This window comes from Hemiscyllium ocellatum, chromosome 5 (genome assembly GCF_020745735.1).
Source record: "Hemiscyllium ocellatum isolate sHemOce1 chromosome 5, sHemOce1.pat.X.cur, whole genome shotgun sequence".
Taxonomy (NCBI): Eukaryota; Metazoa; Chordata; class Chondrichthyes; order Orectolobiformes; family Hemiscylliidae; genus Hemiscyllium; species Hemiscyllium ocellatum.
Genome location: NC_083405.1, coordinates 87,096,700 through 87,112,631, shown reverse-complemented (window position 1 = coordinate 87,112,631; position 15,932 = coordinate 87,096,700).

Here is a 15,932-nt window from a genome sequence, read left to right as displayed (position 1 = left end):
GAAACTGTGATTGGATATATCACACAGCAGAGTGATTAATGAATATTGCTACTTATGTGTGAGTACGATGTGAAGATTCACTACAGAGCCTATCTGTCTGAGTATACCCAACAAAAATCTTAGTCTGTGATCACACCACTTGAAGTGGCCATTATCAATTACCTGTTTGAACAAAGCTGTGGTGTTGGAAGATCTCAATCTTCTCAGATAATTAATACATCTGAGATCTACAGCCTTCCTGTATACTGCAGTTCAGAGAAAATCATGTGAATCACCCAGGATCATGTCTTCTCATTGCTACTAGACAATGCATTGTTGACTTCCCTTTTCAGATGGAAATTGTTCAATTGCCATAGATTCTTTCCCTCCAAAGCCTTGCCCCTATTCAATGAAATTATTTTGAGTTTCAATGATGCAGAAGAGTTGGATAGACATGGGGATCAAGGCAACATTCAAGTTCACTGGATGTGAGAAAAACACAATTTCAGTATTAATCCAAGATTTAAATGTATGAAGATGAGGTAAATCTGAGTGTTTCAAAAATCACGACTGACTAATATCGGCATGTTCCTTCAACTCATGCCCAATGTCTTCTACCTGCTTTACTGTGTTTGGAAATTCTTTGGACACTGAAGCAGTACTTCAAAATAACTGTTGTCCTTCCCTGAAAGACAACAATACAAACATAAATGATGAATACAATGGAGACACTTAGAGCTCTATAAAATGCAATTAATTTATGAAATACTTAAATAACACACACTTCAAATTACATGAGATCTCTCAATCAATATTTTTCACTACCCTGATTTTGTTACTGAACCCAAATGCTATTACCCAGGGGAGTTGGCAGCTGGCTAGGCTGAAACTTGGCTCGAAGTCTTCACCATGGCTCCTGACGTACAGTACCTTGCAATGTGAATCTTCAGAGTTCTGCTGAACAATCAGAGGTTTTCTGGGCTGCTTTATACACAGTTTCTGTGCCAAGTATATGCCTTATTTGGAATTATCTGTGCATATGGCCAATCCTGAACGTTACATAAAATCTATGCCTCATTTAGTGGAGACAGAAGCTACTGATTTCCTACAGTTTTAACACTTTGCAGATCTGAATGATTCAGTGTAATTTCATTCACGTGACAGCCAATTGTAAAGCCTCTTATCGCGCCAGTTCCTGTTATCTTCAGTCTTATCCAACATAACAGGCAACTGAGACTTTAAGGATGAGATTTTTTCCTTGAAATTGAATCACCGAGTTTTGTCTCTTCATTGCCACATGTCTGCTATTTTCAGTGGGACTGAGTCTCCTCTGTGTACTTTGGACCTTTGTGTAGAAATCAGCATCCAGGTTCAAATTCCTGGAATGGACAGTGCTGGTTTGAGACCCCATTCATTCAACTTCGTTTTTATGGCTTGGATTAAGAGAAATTTCATCATTTATACTTCCTTCTGCATTCCCAAATGCACCTTCATGACCAAATTATTATATTCTCCAGCGTGGTTTATGTACATTGTTTCTGTTAAGACAATCGATATTAATAACTCCAGTTAATTTATGATTGAGTATTTCAGCACAATATAGTTTTCAGAAATTGTAATTTTTCAGACCTTATAAAGTGTACTGTACCACTTGGATTATTGTATTACTGTGCAAGTTTCAGGAAGGAACAATACCAATAAGATAGCTAGACATCACAATATGTAATACACCAGTATAAAATGTCTTCATCTTCCTCTCTGTAGAAATAGTTGGTCAGTCAGTGACACAGTTCTTAAGTTATATATATAAAATGTAATAGTAAGATAAGCATGGAACTATATTCAGTCAGAGATGTCATATTAGTGTACATTTAAATTTATTTAATATTGTCACACATGCCTAATACAGTAAAAAAGAGTTTTTTGTTGAGTTATTCGCAAAGTGTCACCATACTTCGGCATCACCTGAGATTTCAGTTTGTATTGTATAATATTGCTGCAATAGCTTTGGTATTTTTGTTTCAGAGGTTTATCTTTTCCTTTCCGTGTTCTTCTCAGTTGGCTTCTCCTCCTCCTTGTTCCTCTTGTACTGCTCCCCCAGTTGCTGCAGCTTGACATTGTCTAGGGTCTTGGTAACGATCTCCTCTTGCGGCTACCACTGCTGCTCCAGTGACCACTGCATCCAAGCTAGAGCTGACCATGGGCCTGGTGCTGCACAGGGCCCAATCTCTTGCAGGAGGACATCATCAAAAGGGGGAGAAACAGCAAAGGGCAGGAGGAAGCAGAGTTACTGAGGACAGGGAGGTTCCATAATCACCCATTCCAGGCTGCCAGACCCAAACACGAAGTCTACATTCCTGAAAATCCCCAATAATCTTTTATTTTCTTGGTAATCAGCAATTTCCCTATCTCTGCCTCAAAATTATTTAAAGATTTTGAAGACAGTCAACACTCTGAGACTCCTAGAAAATCTCCTTTAAAGGAATAATAAGGGTAATTTTATCAGCTTAGCCTTAATGCACAGGAGGATGAAGCTGATGAGGAATTAGCTGTCTCACCAGCAATACAGTAAGAGATTAATGCACCAGCATTAGTTCGAGACACATTCCATTAAGTATCACACCTCGTCACTTCTTTTTCAACTGCAGATTAAGTTGTGTCTAACATTCTTATTGTGCCAGTATTTTTGCCTAGTGTGATTGTTTTCTAGAAATAAATCCATGTGTACATTGAACTGAACTGTATGATCAGATAGCATCATGACAGACATTATCTGGAGACTAAGAACTAAATCTTCCAAGCTCCTGAACAATGGCAATCAGTTGGAAAATTATCGAAAGATCAGAAAAATGAGATTCTCAACATCGAGAATAAAATCCAATTTTCCACTTAAAGTTTGAACAATGAGTTGTGAATCTCCAGTGAGCAGTGAGAGACCCGTTTATCATTAATGTGCAAATACAATCATTATCACCTGATTAATAGCTGCAGTTTACCATTCTTCCACATGCCAGAGAGAAACGAGACGGCAACAGTTCCAACATCAAGGTCGAAGCAGGTACCTTGTAGCTCGAGCTTGCCTCTTGTTGCTCTGGGTCTCCATCTTGGCCAGCAGTCCCTGACTTAGTGTCCACTCCACAGGCAGTAACCACTGCACTGCCCTATCCCTCCCTGCAAACTGAAGTCAGCACTGGACACATCCCAGACTCACTACATCATCATGTCACACCTTTGACCCACTTAGATTGTAGTTCTCCAATGCTGCACCTCAGAGCACACCAGCACCCTCCATTGTCATGCTGCTGCCAGACCACTTTGTGTGCAAGGACAGCAACCCATCTCAGACCCTTCACTTGACCTGTTAGCGCTCACTCATTTTGCAGTTACTTGGATGCTTACAGCATGTCTGCCTTGCCTTGTCTTTTTACACTTTCCTGCCTCATTAAGAACTGCAGCAATATTGTGCTTCAGTCTTGAATTGGCTGTTACTGATGTAATCTGTGCCAGATCACCGTGCTTCATCTCATTTTGTGAGTCTGAGCACCAGGGGCTATGGTGAGGTTTGTGGCAGAATTGGGCAAGAGGTCAGCTGAGAATCTTGTAGCACTTTTTATGCTTTTGACAAGCAGCAGAGCGGATATTGCACTAGGCATCGTGAGTTGTTAAGGGGAATTATAACTTGCTACACATCCTGTTAAAGGCCCAACTTGCCTCATTAATATTCAGCTTCCAGCCTTACCAAACGTGCTGAGCAAGCTACTCATCGAGGAATCTCAACACAGAAGTCAGAATGGCCAACTGACCATTTCAGCTCGCTTGCTCCAAAGATTTCCATTTGGATACTGTGTACCTCTAACATCCCAGGGCACCCTCTAATGAGCATCTCATATCCATGGATAATGCCAAGTCATCATGTGCCAGTCTGTAAAAACCATCATGGCACATCTCTGATCGAGTTAGAGTGCTTCTGCTCTTCAATGCTGCAACTCGGGCTGCACCAGTAACTAACACTGTAAAGCTGTGGCAAGGACATTGTGTCCTCAGAGACTCAGTTCATAGACTATATCTCCATCTGTTTATTTCCTATCATAGCACCACTCATTCTGACCTTAGCTGGATGCTCTAGAAATGCAAACCTCACATTACCTTCGTTCTTTGCAATTTGTCTTCTCCACAAGAGATCACATTTCAATTTAGCCGTGCCATTTAGTGCAGATATGAAGCCAAGAAGCTTGTTGTGGGTGTCAGCAAGCCTCAGTAAAGACAAAGGTGCTAATCCTTTCTCAGGGGCTTGCATCAATAGGCCAAAGACAAGCTCCAAGATTAATCTAATGGTGTGGACATGGCTAGTCAGCCACTCAATGCATTCATTTCCGACAGAGATGGGACCTGTGCAAGGGAACTGATACTGAACAGGACCAACATCTTTGTGGATAGGTTTTCTAGTTTGGTTGGTGGATGTTTGAACTGATTGGCTGGGGGTTGCAATGTGGGTTGTGGGTGAGGCACAGACAAGTATAGAAGAAAAACCAAGTCAGTCTAGAAAGCAATAGAAATATAGTCAATTTAAGCCACAAAGAAGTTTGGCAAGACTAGTTAGTGTTTATTTTAAGGTAAGGAGTCTTGGCAAGTAAGGCAGATGATGTTGGTTAACACATGGGGATACATGGTTGTGGGAGGGACAGAATTGACAGCTTAATATATTTGGATACAAAGCCTTTAGGTGAGATAGGGGTAAGTCGTAAAAAAAAGAGCTCATGTCACAATATTGATCAAGGAGTCAATTACTGCAACAAGGAGGGATAATATCTTAAAATTGGGGTAGAGCTTAAAAACAAAAAGAGGGCAGTCCCTTTACTGAGGGTATGCTGTAAATCCGCTAGCAGTCAAAGGAAGACAGAAAGACAGCTATGCAGGCAAAGCTCAGAGAAGTGCAAAATTAATAGGGTAATCATAGTAGGGATTTCAGCTTCCCTAATATTAACTAGAATGGACAAAGTGAGAAAGAAGGATGTAATTCTTGAAATGTGTCCAGGAGGATTTTTTAACAAGCACATAGAAAATCCAACAAGATGGAGCACAGTACTTGACCTAATTTTAGAGAATGAATCCAAGCAAGTGATAAGTATTGTCAGTGGGGAAGCATTTAGATGATAATGAACATAATTCAGTAAGGTTGAAAGTAATTACGGATAAAGACAAAGATGGATGGGAAATAAAGGTTCAGAATCGAGGGGAAGGCCAATTTTGATAAGATAACACAGGCTTCAGCCAAAGTGTACTGGGAGCAGTTACTTATAGGAAACTCCACATCAGAGTATTGGGAGATATTCCAAATGACATTAGTGAGAGTGCAGGGTGGGACCAACAAGTGCAAAGAACCCTGGACATCAATGGATGTGCAGGATTGGATAATTTAAAAAAAAGAACAATTTCCTGTTGTAATTCATAGCTGGCCGTTGAAGGAATTCCAGAAACAGCTGACTTGTTTCGGTTCCCAGGTTTGGATTGAGAAGTTTATACCTGCTGTGTGAGAATGTGAACCCCATCCACACTTACTGAAGGGGACTGACTCCATGCAAAACTGAGCTGAGAGGTTAAATTTCTCATTCCTCCTTGCTAAACCCCCACCCCCACAATGGAACCAGCAAGGATAGGAGAGCTGTGTGCAGATGGGCTGCTCACACCCTTGCGTGCATCAGTGAAAACTGCCAGAAACAGGATCATGGGCAGGATCAAAGAGTCAGGTTCCACCCATCATTTTTAAGGGGCTCGCAAATGGTTCCAACACAACAAAATTTTGAGTCTTGTTCATGAAAGAGGATCTAAATCAGTAAAGTGGTGATTGGCAGCAAAGTTACTCACCTGAGATCTACCTGTAAGAGAGAGCTGCTTCTAACAGTAAGAAAGTAGGAAATGCGGCAATTTAATTAAATGTTGCAAAGTTAATTAAATGTTGTGGGGAAATAGGAGAAGTTATATATTCTCACTGTCATCAATGTAGGGGACTAACTGTCACAGCGAAAGTAAAATGACTGAGCTGAGAAATGGTGTGAAAAAACAACTGCTCCATATCCCCCTCTGGTGGAAGAAATAGCAAAATTGATTACAAAACATTGCATATACAACAATAAATGAACCAAGTAAAGCTGTGACTATATTTTACCTTGCATCTGTGAATACCAGACATTTTGCACCAAAGTAAGTGTCAACTTGGTTTAATTCAAATCATATTTTTCTCTGAGCTCAGTTGACAGTTCAAGTACTTCAAGAGGTGACTTCAGTGAAGTGTCAGAGAATTGTATATTGATGGAGGTGATAAAAATTGAACAGTTTCCCTTAGTTATTTTTAAGTAATTCTCAGTATGTCTTGAGTAAGGCCAGCATTTATTAAGCATCTCAATTTGTCCTGGAGAAGCCTGTTGTGATATTTCTACTTGAACCGCTGCAGTCCATATGATACTCCAAAAGTAGAGTATGATATAACCCATAGAACACAGAAAGAGGTGACTCTGCTTATACTGCCTGTGTTGGCTCTTTGAACATACTGTGCCCATAGTCCGCCTACACTGCCCTTTCCACATAGCTCAGTGACATGCTTATGCTTCAAGTATTCACCCTTTCTTTGATCTGTCAGCCACCCTCTCCTTCTTTCACTCTCTAATCTATATATTGTAGCTGAACCATGGATATTAATTTACCACTCCTCCCTTTCTTTGACACTCTTCTCCATTATTGCCATTGCATCATAATTGCACATGGTAATTTGTGACAACAGCAGACGAAACCCATTCACCACACTCTGTGCACTCCCTAAGTACCCTAATCTGTCTCATTTCCTTCTTCTGTCTGATCTCTCTACTTTCTGAACTACGTTTCTGTCTAATGGTTTTTGTCTATAAGTCATCTGTGCTCTTTATTTTTTCTATCAGATGATTCAGCCTAGTGGAAAGATGATAGGGCTGTGCACTAATGAGAGAGACACAGCTATTGGTGAGGGTCACTACAGCTCAGGTGAGGAGCAAGATTGAGACAGCTGGACCTTCATGGTGACCTCAGCTGGTGCAGGAATTGAACGCACACGTTGGTGTCACTGTACATCACATGCCAGCCAGCCATTCAGCTAACTGAGGAGAAAGTGAGGTCTGCAGATGCTAGAGATCAGAGCTGAAAATGTGTTGCTGAAAAAGCGCAGCAGGTCAGGCAGCATCCAGGGAACAGGAGATTCGATGTTTCGGGCATAAACCCTTCTTCTAGGAGGAAGAAGGGCTTATGCCCGAAACGTCGAATCTCCTGTTCCCTGGATGCTGCCTGACCTGCTGCGCTTTTTCAGTAACACATTTTCAGTTCAGCTAACAGCCCCATACTGCCCTGCCATTAGTCAAAAGCCTCCTGCATAGCACAAGATAACCTAATCTCCACAAGGATGTTCATTCCAGCTTGGTTGAGGTCCGAATTGTCCAAGCATAGATGTTGAGAAAATGTTTTCTACTGTGGGGAATTTGTAATTAACAGACATAATTTGAAAATAAGTGATTTGTCATTTAAGAAAATAATAAACATTCTAAGAGATGGGCTTGAATGGTTAACAAAAAAATGTCAAAGATGGTATCAACTTAAAGGCATATCATTGTGTATAGATAGGTGGCAGATTAGAAGATCGGACAGAATATCAAAAAAAAGCTAAGATTAATTACTAAAAGATTAATAGGGGGGGGGAATAGAATATGAGTGAAAGTTGGCAAAATATAAAAACAATTAGGAAAAGTTTATTCAGATGTTTAAAAGCAAAGAGTTAACAAACAAAATGTTGGTCCTATAAAAAATGAGTCTGGGGAATTAGTAACAGATGGCAGATGATTTGAACAGATATTTTGCTTCAGTCTTCACTAGAGAGAATACAAGTATCATTGCAGAAACAGCTGGAAATCAGGAATTGAAATGGATGGAGGAACTTGATTACAATTGCCAGAGAATAGTACTGAATAAGTTGTTGGAATTGCAAGTTGACAAATCCCCAAGTCCAGATGGATTTCCTCCTAGAGTATTAAAAGAAGTATCTAGTGAGATAGTGGACACAATGGTTTTAATTTTCCAAAATTCACTTGATTAGGAGCAGATTACTTTAGACTGGAAAATGGCAAATGTAACTCTTTTATAGAGTCAGAAGTCCGACAGCACAGAAGCAGGCTCTTTGGCCCAAACTGGCCTATGCTGTCCAACATGTCCATTCACGGGAACCCCATTTCCCTGCACTTGGTCCATATCCTTCAAAGCCTTTCCTATCCATGTATTTGTTCAAATGCCTTTTAAATGTTGTTAATGGAGATGCCTCAACCACTTCCACTGGCAGCCCATTCCATATGTGTACCATACTCTGTGTAAAAACGTTGCCCCTCAGGTTCCCTTTTATTTTTTCCCCTCTAACTTTAATCTTTTATTCAAAAAGAGAGTCAGAAAGCAGGAAACCACAGACAAGTTAGCTTATCATCTGTTGCAGGGAAAATGTCAGAATTGTTTATTAAAGACATTATAACAGAGCATTTGTATAAATTCAAGATAATCGGATAGATTCATGTTTTTGTCAAAGGGAAATTATGTTTAACTAAATTATTGGCATTCTTTGAAGAAATACATGTTTGCTATAACGCATGTTTCATCAACACAAATTCGCTTAAATTTGATTGATGAATTGGGGACACTGTTTCTAAAGCGCAAACTTTTAAAATGTGAGTTAGCTGTAATATGATTCCATCACCAACATTTTAAGCACTGCTTCTAAAGCGCAATGTTTCTTTAATAGGGTTTGCACAAGAACGCTACCATCATGGGTTCAAAGAACTGACTTTAAATTGTGCTGCAGATAAAAGAGAGGAGGGAATGTTTTATACTTACATTTCCAGATGGCTTATAGAACATAGAACATAGAACAATACAGTGTAGAATAGGCCCTTCGGTCCTCGATGTTGAACTATTCTTAGCTCGTCCCCCTACACTATCCCAAAATCATCCATGTGCTTATCTAAGGATTGTTTAAATCTCCCTAATGTGGCTGAGTTGATTACATTAGCAGGTAGGACATTCCATTCCCTTACCACTCTCTGCATAAAGAACCTGCCTCTGACATCTGTCTTAGATCTATCACCCGTCAATTTGTAGTTATGAGAAGGTGTTACATCAGTGTTTATTATGGAAATAGACATTCATATTGTGTAGGAGGTAACATATTGGCAATGGGCAGAAGATTGGCTGGCTAACAGGAAGCAGGTGTTAGGAATAAATGGGTCTTTTTCAGGCTGCCAGGATGCCCTCAGCTCTTTATAATTTATATAACTCGTTTGGATGAAGAGACCAAAAGTACAGCAGCTACATTTACTGATTACACAAGGATAAAGAAGAAATATGAGTTGTGAAAATGACGTAAAGAGTCTGAAGAGGAATAGAGATATATTGAGTGAGTGGGCAAAGATCTGGCAAATTGAGTATAATGCAGGAAAGTGAAATTGTCCATTTTGACCGAAAGAAGAATAAAGTCTCCTAGAACTACAAGAGCTTTTTCTAGCTCTACAAGAAAGTACTTTTCCCTTATCAATGAAGTCAAGCAAGCAGATTCCTACACTTAACAAGGCTGGTGGCAGCAAATTACTACTTGGTAGACTTGAATTAACTGCCGATACAGCATAGCCAGTTAGAGAATGAGAAATAGAGAGCATGTTGTTTTCTGGGTATACAGCTTGCCATGTCGCTTCCCTATGATGTGATAAAGGATATCACAAAATAGATATTTGCTAAACAACTTGTCCAGAGATGTTATGACATACCTCTGGAATGAGTGGGACATGAATCACAGTCTCCTACCTCCTTTGCACCACTAAAGCCCACTGGCAGTTAGTTACAGATTTTGTTATTGTGATAGACATTGTTACAGAGACTGTGAGGTGTCCTGAGATGTTTAATCCTACTCCTCTGAGATCCTGAATTGATCTCTCTATGGGTCCATATGGCATTATCATAGTGAACAACGCTTATGGAATTCCTTACTATTAACACTTTAAATCCACATATAATATCAGTTACCAAGCTTTCTTTCTCATTATTAATATTCTAAATCTGTATATGTAATGTATTAATCACAAACCCAATCTCTTCCACTTCTCTAAGAATGCATATATAGGTGGTTTGCAGTTTTTGTTACTTGCCGAGAACACATTCTCTTTGGACTTGAAAATCTGTAAATCTCTGGGTTGAAGACTGTTGACGTTGATAAATTTTACAACAGCATGAGATCTTTAGATCTCCTCCATTTTGAAGTTTCCCAGGGGGTTGGGCTTTAGGTTTCTTGCAGTCCCTTTGCACAGCTCCTTTGGCAATACTGATCTCTGCCAGTTTTAAATTTCTAGGATGACCGTTACTTCCCCGTTCAGACCTGCGTCACTGACCTAAATGTAACAATCGTTTGACATAATGAATTAGCTCTAAATGAATAGAGCTAATTCAATTATAGCATGTGGCCTTTCAATTCCCATGCTGTAACCATGCCAGAGGTACCTGGCCACCATGACAATGAGACTTTATCTGTCCTGTAAATATTTGCCTGACTATTCACTTGCTCAGCCTGCTTGCTTGCTTTCAGTAAGAAGTTGGGAAGGCAAATGGTCTGTTGGCCTTCGTTGCAGGGAGAGTTGAGTACATGAGCATGGATGCCTTGCTGCAGCGATACAAGCCCTTGGTGAAACCAGTCTTGGTGTATTATGTGCATATTTGATCTTCTTGCCTAAGAAAATATATACTTACCACAGATTTCACAGAGTTCTGTGAAAATTCAAAAGTTTGAGACCATGCATTGTATAAAGTGTTGGACTATGAGCTAAAGGTTTCTGTGATGGACAGTGTTAAAGGAGAGCAGATCCCAACTGTAATGAAGATGTGAGTGTACTCTATCTTTAAGACAGTTAAAAGCAACATAACTACCCGATAGAACCGAGTGTTCTGAAAATAAATATAATGTAACATTTGGTTGAACAACTCGTTAGCTGGTTGCCTGGAAATGACAAAACGAGTTTGAATTAGGCCAATCAATTTAGTTTATACCCCCCAAAAAATACTAAACTCCAATCCAGTTTGAATTTAGTATACTGACAATCTTAAAAGCCAATGATACAATCAGATGGTGTGAGGGTATAAGTCCGGGGAAAATTGAACAGTTAAGAGGAGAAACTGCCAAGCCAATGACATCTGCATACTGCCCAGAAAATAGCTCTCTTAAAAGGTACGATTATCGATCAGTAACCTGTGAAACAGACTCCCCAAAAAAGAAGAAAAGAAGACAGGAATACTGAGAAAACTGAAAGCTGCCTGATTTTGAGATAAGAAGTGTTGTTTTGTAAATCTTAATTGGGAGTTTTATCAGACTAGTATTATAGAAGGGAAGGTAACAGATAGGTTAGAGGAAGGATTGTAATTAGTAATATTCTCTGTATTACTTTAAGAAATAAAGTTGTTAATTTTTACTTTAAATAGTTGTTGACCTATCAAATTTTCACAGATTACTGCACGGGGTAATTTTTTTTCTGTGTTGCTGGTTTTTAAATTAAGCAGGAAAGATTACCCCATGTCTTAACAAAATTGAACTGCTGAAGTGTTGATGAGTTGGGAATTTGTGCAGGGTCTGGTTCTGAAAGTGGGAATTTGGTTTGATTTTCATTTTCTTTTTAATTGTCAAATTAAGATTATATGCTCCATTTTTTCCTTTACACATTGAATGCATTTTGTATTTGGAACTATGAAACTTTAACACATTAAGATAAACAGAAGTTTTTTTAAAAAATAAGTTAGTTTCAATATTCATCAATGTGTTCCTGATTTTAAGGATTGTAACTAGATTTGCTAGCTTGGAGGTTTGAATAGAGTTCTCAATAAAAGAGATCCTTTTCCATTTAAAAAATCCTTAATTTCTCAAATTTGTAAATATATTGTAAAGCAATTTAAATTTAACATTACATAAACTACAATACAATTGAATTACTTGTCACAATACTTTATTCATTGTTTCAAACCCTTGGATATACTATTGGCAGGACCACTTTAGACTCTAGGGTCTCCTAGTAAAACTTTGCAGCTTTTAATCCAAACTTTTGTGAAGTCCTTAGTAATGTAGTCCTGGAACATGGAGAACGCCATTCTGCAGTATTTGACTTTCAGTTGCTCTTTGCACTGGAGCACGAATTGGTTGTGGGCAAAACAAAGAGCATCTTTCATTGAGTGAACAGTATTTAGAGAAATGTCATCATACTTTGGTGTAGTGCTTGGTTTGCCATGATCATGTGGCCTCTGCCTCTGCACTAAATGTTTTGGTGTGCAGCCTTTGGAGGTCATTGAAAACACACCACTTGAAACATGGTGTCAGAGTGGCAGAGCTGAAAACTTATGGGTTTCTAGAGCTGTAAAGAACAAGCTACTGAAAGAAACAACAAGAAAGAAGTACAGAAAACAGTCCTTGCTAATGTGGGGATGAAATCAGATGTAAAACAGAATTGAAAGATTTTCCAATTTAGTGACAGCCAGCATTGCAGCCATCCCATAAGTGAATCAGTAAAAGTGGCAACTCTACGAAGTAGTATTATTAAAAAAAAACCTAAATAACCTAACAGTTGCGTCGCTTCTATCACTTGGGGCAATACAACTGGTAGCTGAGGCAAGTTTACTACCAGTTGTATTGCAGCCCAGATCTCACTGGGGAACGGAAAAAGCCAGACAAAAAAAAAATCTGCAAACCTTGAAGCATTTGCAACCCCATACCAATTCGACTTATGAACCATATTCATTCAACAAAGTTGAAGGGGACGGGAAGACTTTGATGGGACATAGGCATCATTGATGATGCTGGTACTTATTACCCATTCCTAATTACTCTGAACAAGGTGGTAGTGAGCTATCTTCTTCAACTGTTGTAGTTTGTGGAGCTTAGTGGCACCCACAGTGAAGTTAGGAAGAAATATTCCAGAACTTTGACCCAGCAACAGCAAAGGAGTCATGATACAGTTCCATGTCAAGATGGTGTGTTACTTTGAAGAGGAGAACTTGTAGGTGGTGGTGTTCCCAATGCATCTGCTCTCATTGTCCTTTTAGATAGTAGAAGTTGTGGGTTTGGAAGTTGCTGACAGAGACGCCTTGAGGTTGAGTTACTGCAGTGCATCTTGTAGATCGTACATACTGCTATCACTGTGCATCCCTGGTGAAGGGGGTTAATGTTAAAAGTGGTGGATGAAGTATGTAAAGACGCTGACCTTTTGAAAAAGGGGCAACATGGATTTGTGTGTGCTGTTGGTAAATAACACAGGTATACAGTCAGTTTTGCTAGAACGTGGTAGTTCTGTTCGCGCGCAATCCCGTGTTATAAGAAAATCATGTAAAAGCAGCACCATTTAAACTAATGGGGCCAGAATTGTACTATAACTAATACACACTGTAAAAGTTTTTACTTTGAAAACAATGTCCCCAATTCATCAATCATGTTATAGCGAATTTGCATTAATGAAACGTGCATTATAGCAGAAGGGCCTATACTGCACGTAAGACGTGGAAACAGCAGAGATTTCCTGCAGGTAACAAGTTATCGCTGGTAGTGTTAAAAGGAAATTTCAAAACCCAGGTTGATTAATTTAGCAAGCAACTAGAGGTTGCACTACCTGGCAGAATCAGAAAAGCAGAGATAATTAAGGTACTAGCAAATCATTTGCACTTACAGGAAATACAAAGGAGGGCACTAAAATGTCAGAAATAGGTGAAATTCAATTACAGCTAAAGCAGCCTGAGCTAAGGTGGAAGAAAAAGATAAAGAAAGGGAAGGAAAAAAAACAGAAAAAGAACAGAGAAAGACAAAACAAAAACACAATGAATGATAAAGGGAAATGGAATTGAGAAGAATGGAAATAAGAAAATGAGAATTAGAAGTGCAAAGAGAAGATAAAGTGCAGGATCATGACTTTAAACTTAAGATGCTACAGTTAAAACAAAAGTTGTTGGATACAGATGCAAGTACAGATGCAGGTCCTGGTGGTGACAATCTGAATCAAAATTTGAAGGACAATAAGGAAATATTTCAGTTTGAGCAGCCCTACCAAAATTTGAGGAAAAAGATGTGGAAGCATATCATTTCAGAAAATGATTAGGCAAATCAATTGGGCAGAAGAGGTTTGGACATTAGCTGTCAACCTACTGTGCATGAACAAAGCACAGGAAATAAATGCTTCACTGTCAGAGGAGGTTTAAGAACATAAGACATAGGAGCAGAAATAGGCCATTCAACTCATTGAGGCTGCTGCACCATTCAACAAAATCAGAGCTCATCACAATCCTCAACACCACTTTCCTGCCTTTTCTCCATAACCCTTGATTCTGTTACAGATTCAAATCATCTCTCAGTATTGAATATAACTAATGACAGCCTCAACAGACCTCTCTGGTAAAGAATTCCACAGATTCACAATCCTCTAAGAGAAGAAATCCCTGCTTGTCTCTGTTTTAAATGTGCAAGCCTTTATTCTGAGATTATACCCTCTCGTCCTGAACGCTCCTGCAAGGGGAAAGAATCTTTCTATATCTGCCCTGTAATACTCTCTAGGAAGTTTGTATGTTTCAATAAGTTAACCTTACATGCACCTTTATTCTAACAAAAACTGGGCCAATCTACTCAATCTTTCCTCATAAAATAGTCCATCCATTTCTAGTATCAGCCGAATGAACCTTCTCAGAAATGTCTCCATTGCCAGAACATCTTTCTGAAAGTAAGGTGCCCAAAACTATTCAATGTATTTCAACTGTGCCCTTTTATAGTTTTAGCAAATCTCCCCACTATATACTTTATTCCCTTTGAAATAGGCGCAAACATTAAATTTACCTTCCCTAAGGTAATTTACCTTACCTTGGGGCGACACGGTGGCACAGTGGTTAGCACTGCTGCCTCACAGTGCCTGTAGACCTGGGTTCAATTCCCGACTCAGGCAACTGACTGTGTGGAGTTTGCACGTTCTCCCCGTGTCTGCGTGGGTTTCCTCCGGGTGCTCCGGTTTCCTCCCACAGTCACAAAGATGTGCGGGTCAGGTGAATTGGCCAAGCTAAATTGCCCGTAGTGTTAGGTAAGAGGTAAATGTAGGGGTATGGGTGGGTTGCGCTTCGGCGGGTCGGTGTGGACTTGTTGGGCTGAAGGGCCTGTTTCCACACTGTAAGTCTAATCTAATCTAAAGTCCATTGAACTTGGATGCTAGCTTTTAGGAATTCAAGGCCACCCAGGTCTTTCTCAAACAAAAACAGAAAGTTCTGACGAAGGGTGACCTGTCTTATTACACATCACCAGATCCAAAGAAGCCCTGGTCCTTGGTTGGAACCACGATATATTGTTGTCAGAAACTGTCCCGGATATATTCTTCAAATTCTTTCACATCGTTTCCTCTGCCAATCTGAATATCACAGTCTATATGAAGATTAAAGTCACCTATGATTAATCTACTACCTTTGTTACATGTCCTCATTATCTCCTGAATTGTTTTCTGTCCCACTGTATAAATACAGTTAGGGGCCTGTAGACTACTGCTACCATTGTTTTCTTTGCCTTTTTTATTTCTTCTCTCCACCCACATGGATCTTACGTCTTTCAATTGTACTTATTCCATCCCATCCAACAATGCAACCCCTACCATCCTTTCCATTCTGCCTGTCTTTTGAAAAGTCACATACCATGAATATTTAGTTCCTAGCTTTGATTTACTTGTTACCATGTATCTGTAAAGGCTGTAAGATTATACCCATTAACTAGTGTGTGCTATTAATTCAGTAATAGGCAGCACATAGTCAGTGAAGGGGAGAGAGGGAAAGGGAGAGAAAGAAAACTGACAAGCACTGAATCTGTGCATTTACTGTCTTTGCAGTTTGAATTCATGTATCTCTGGACATTG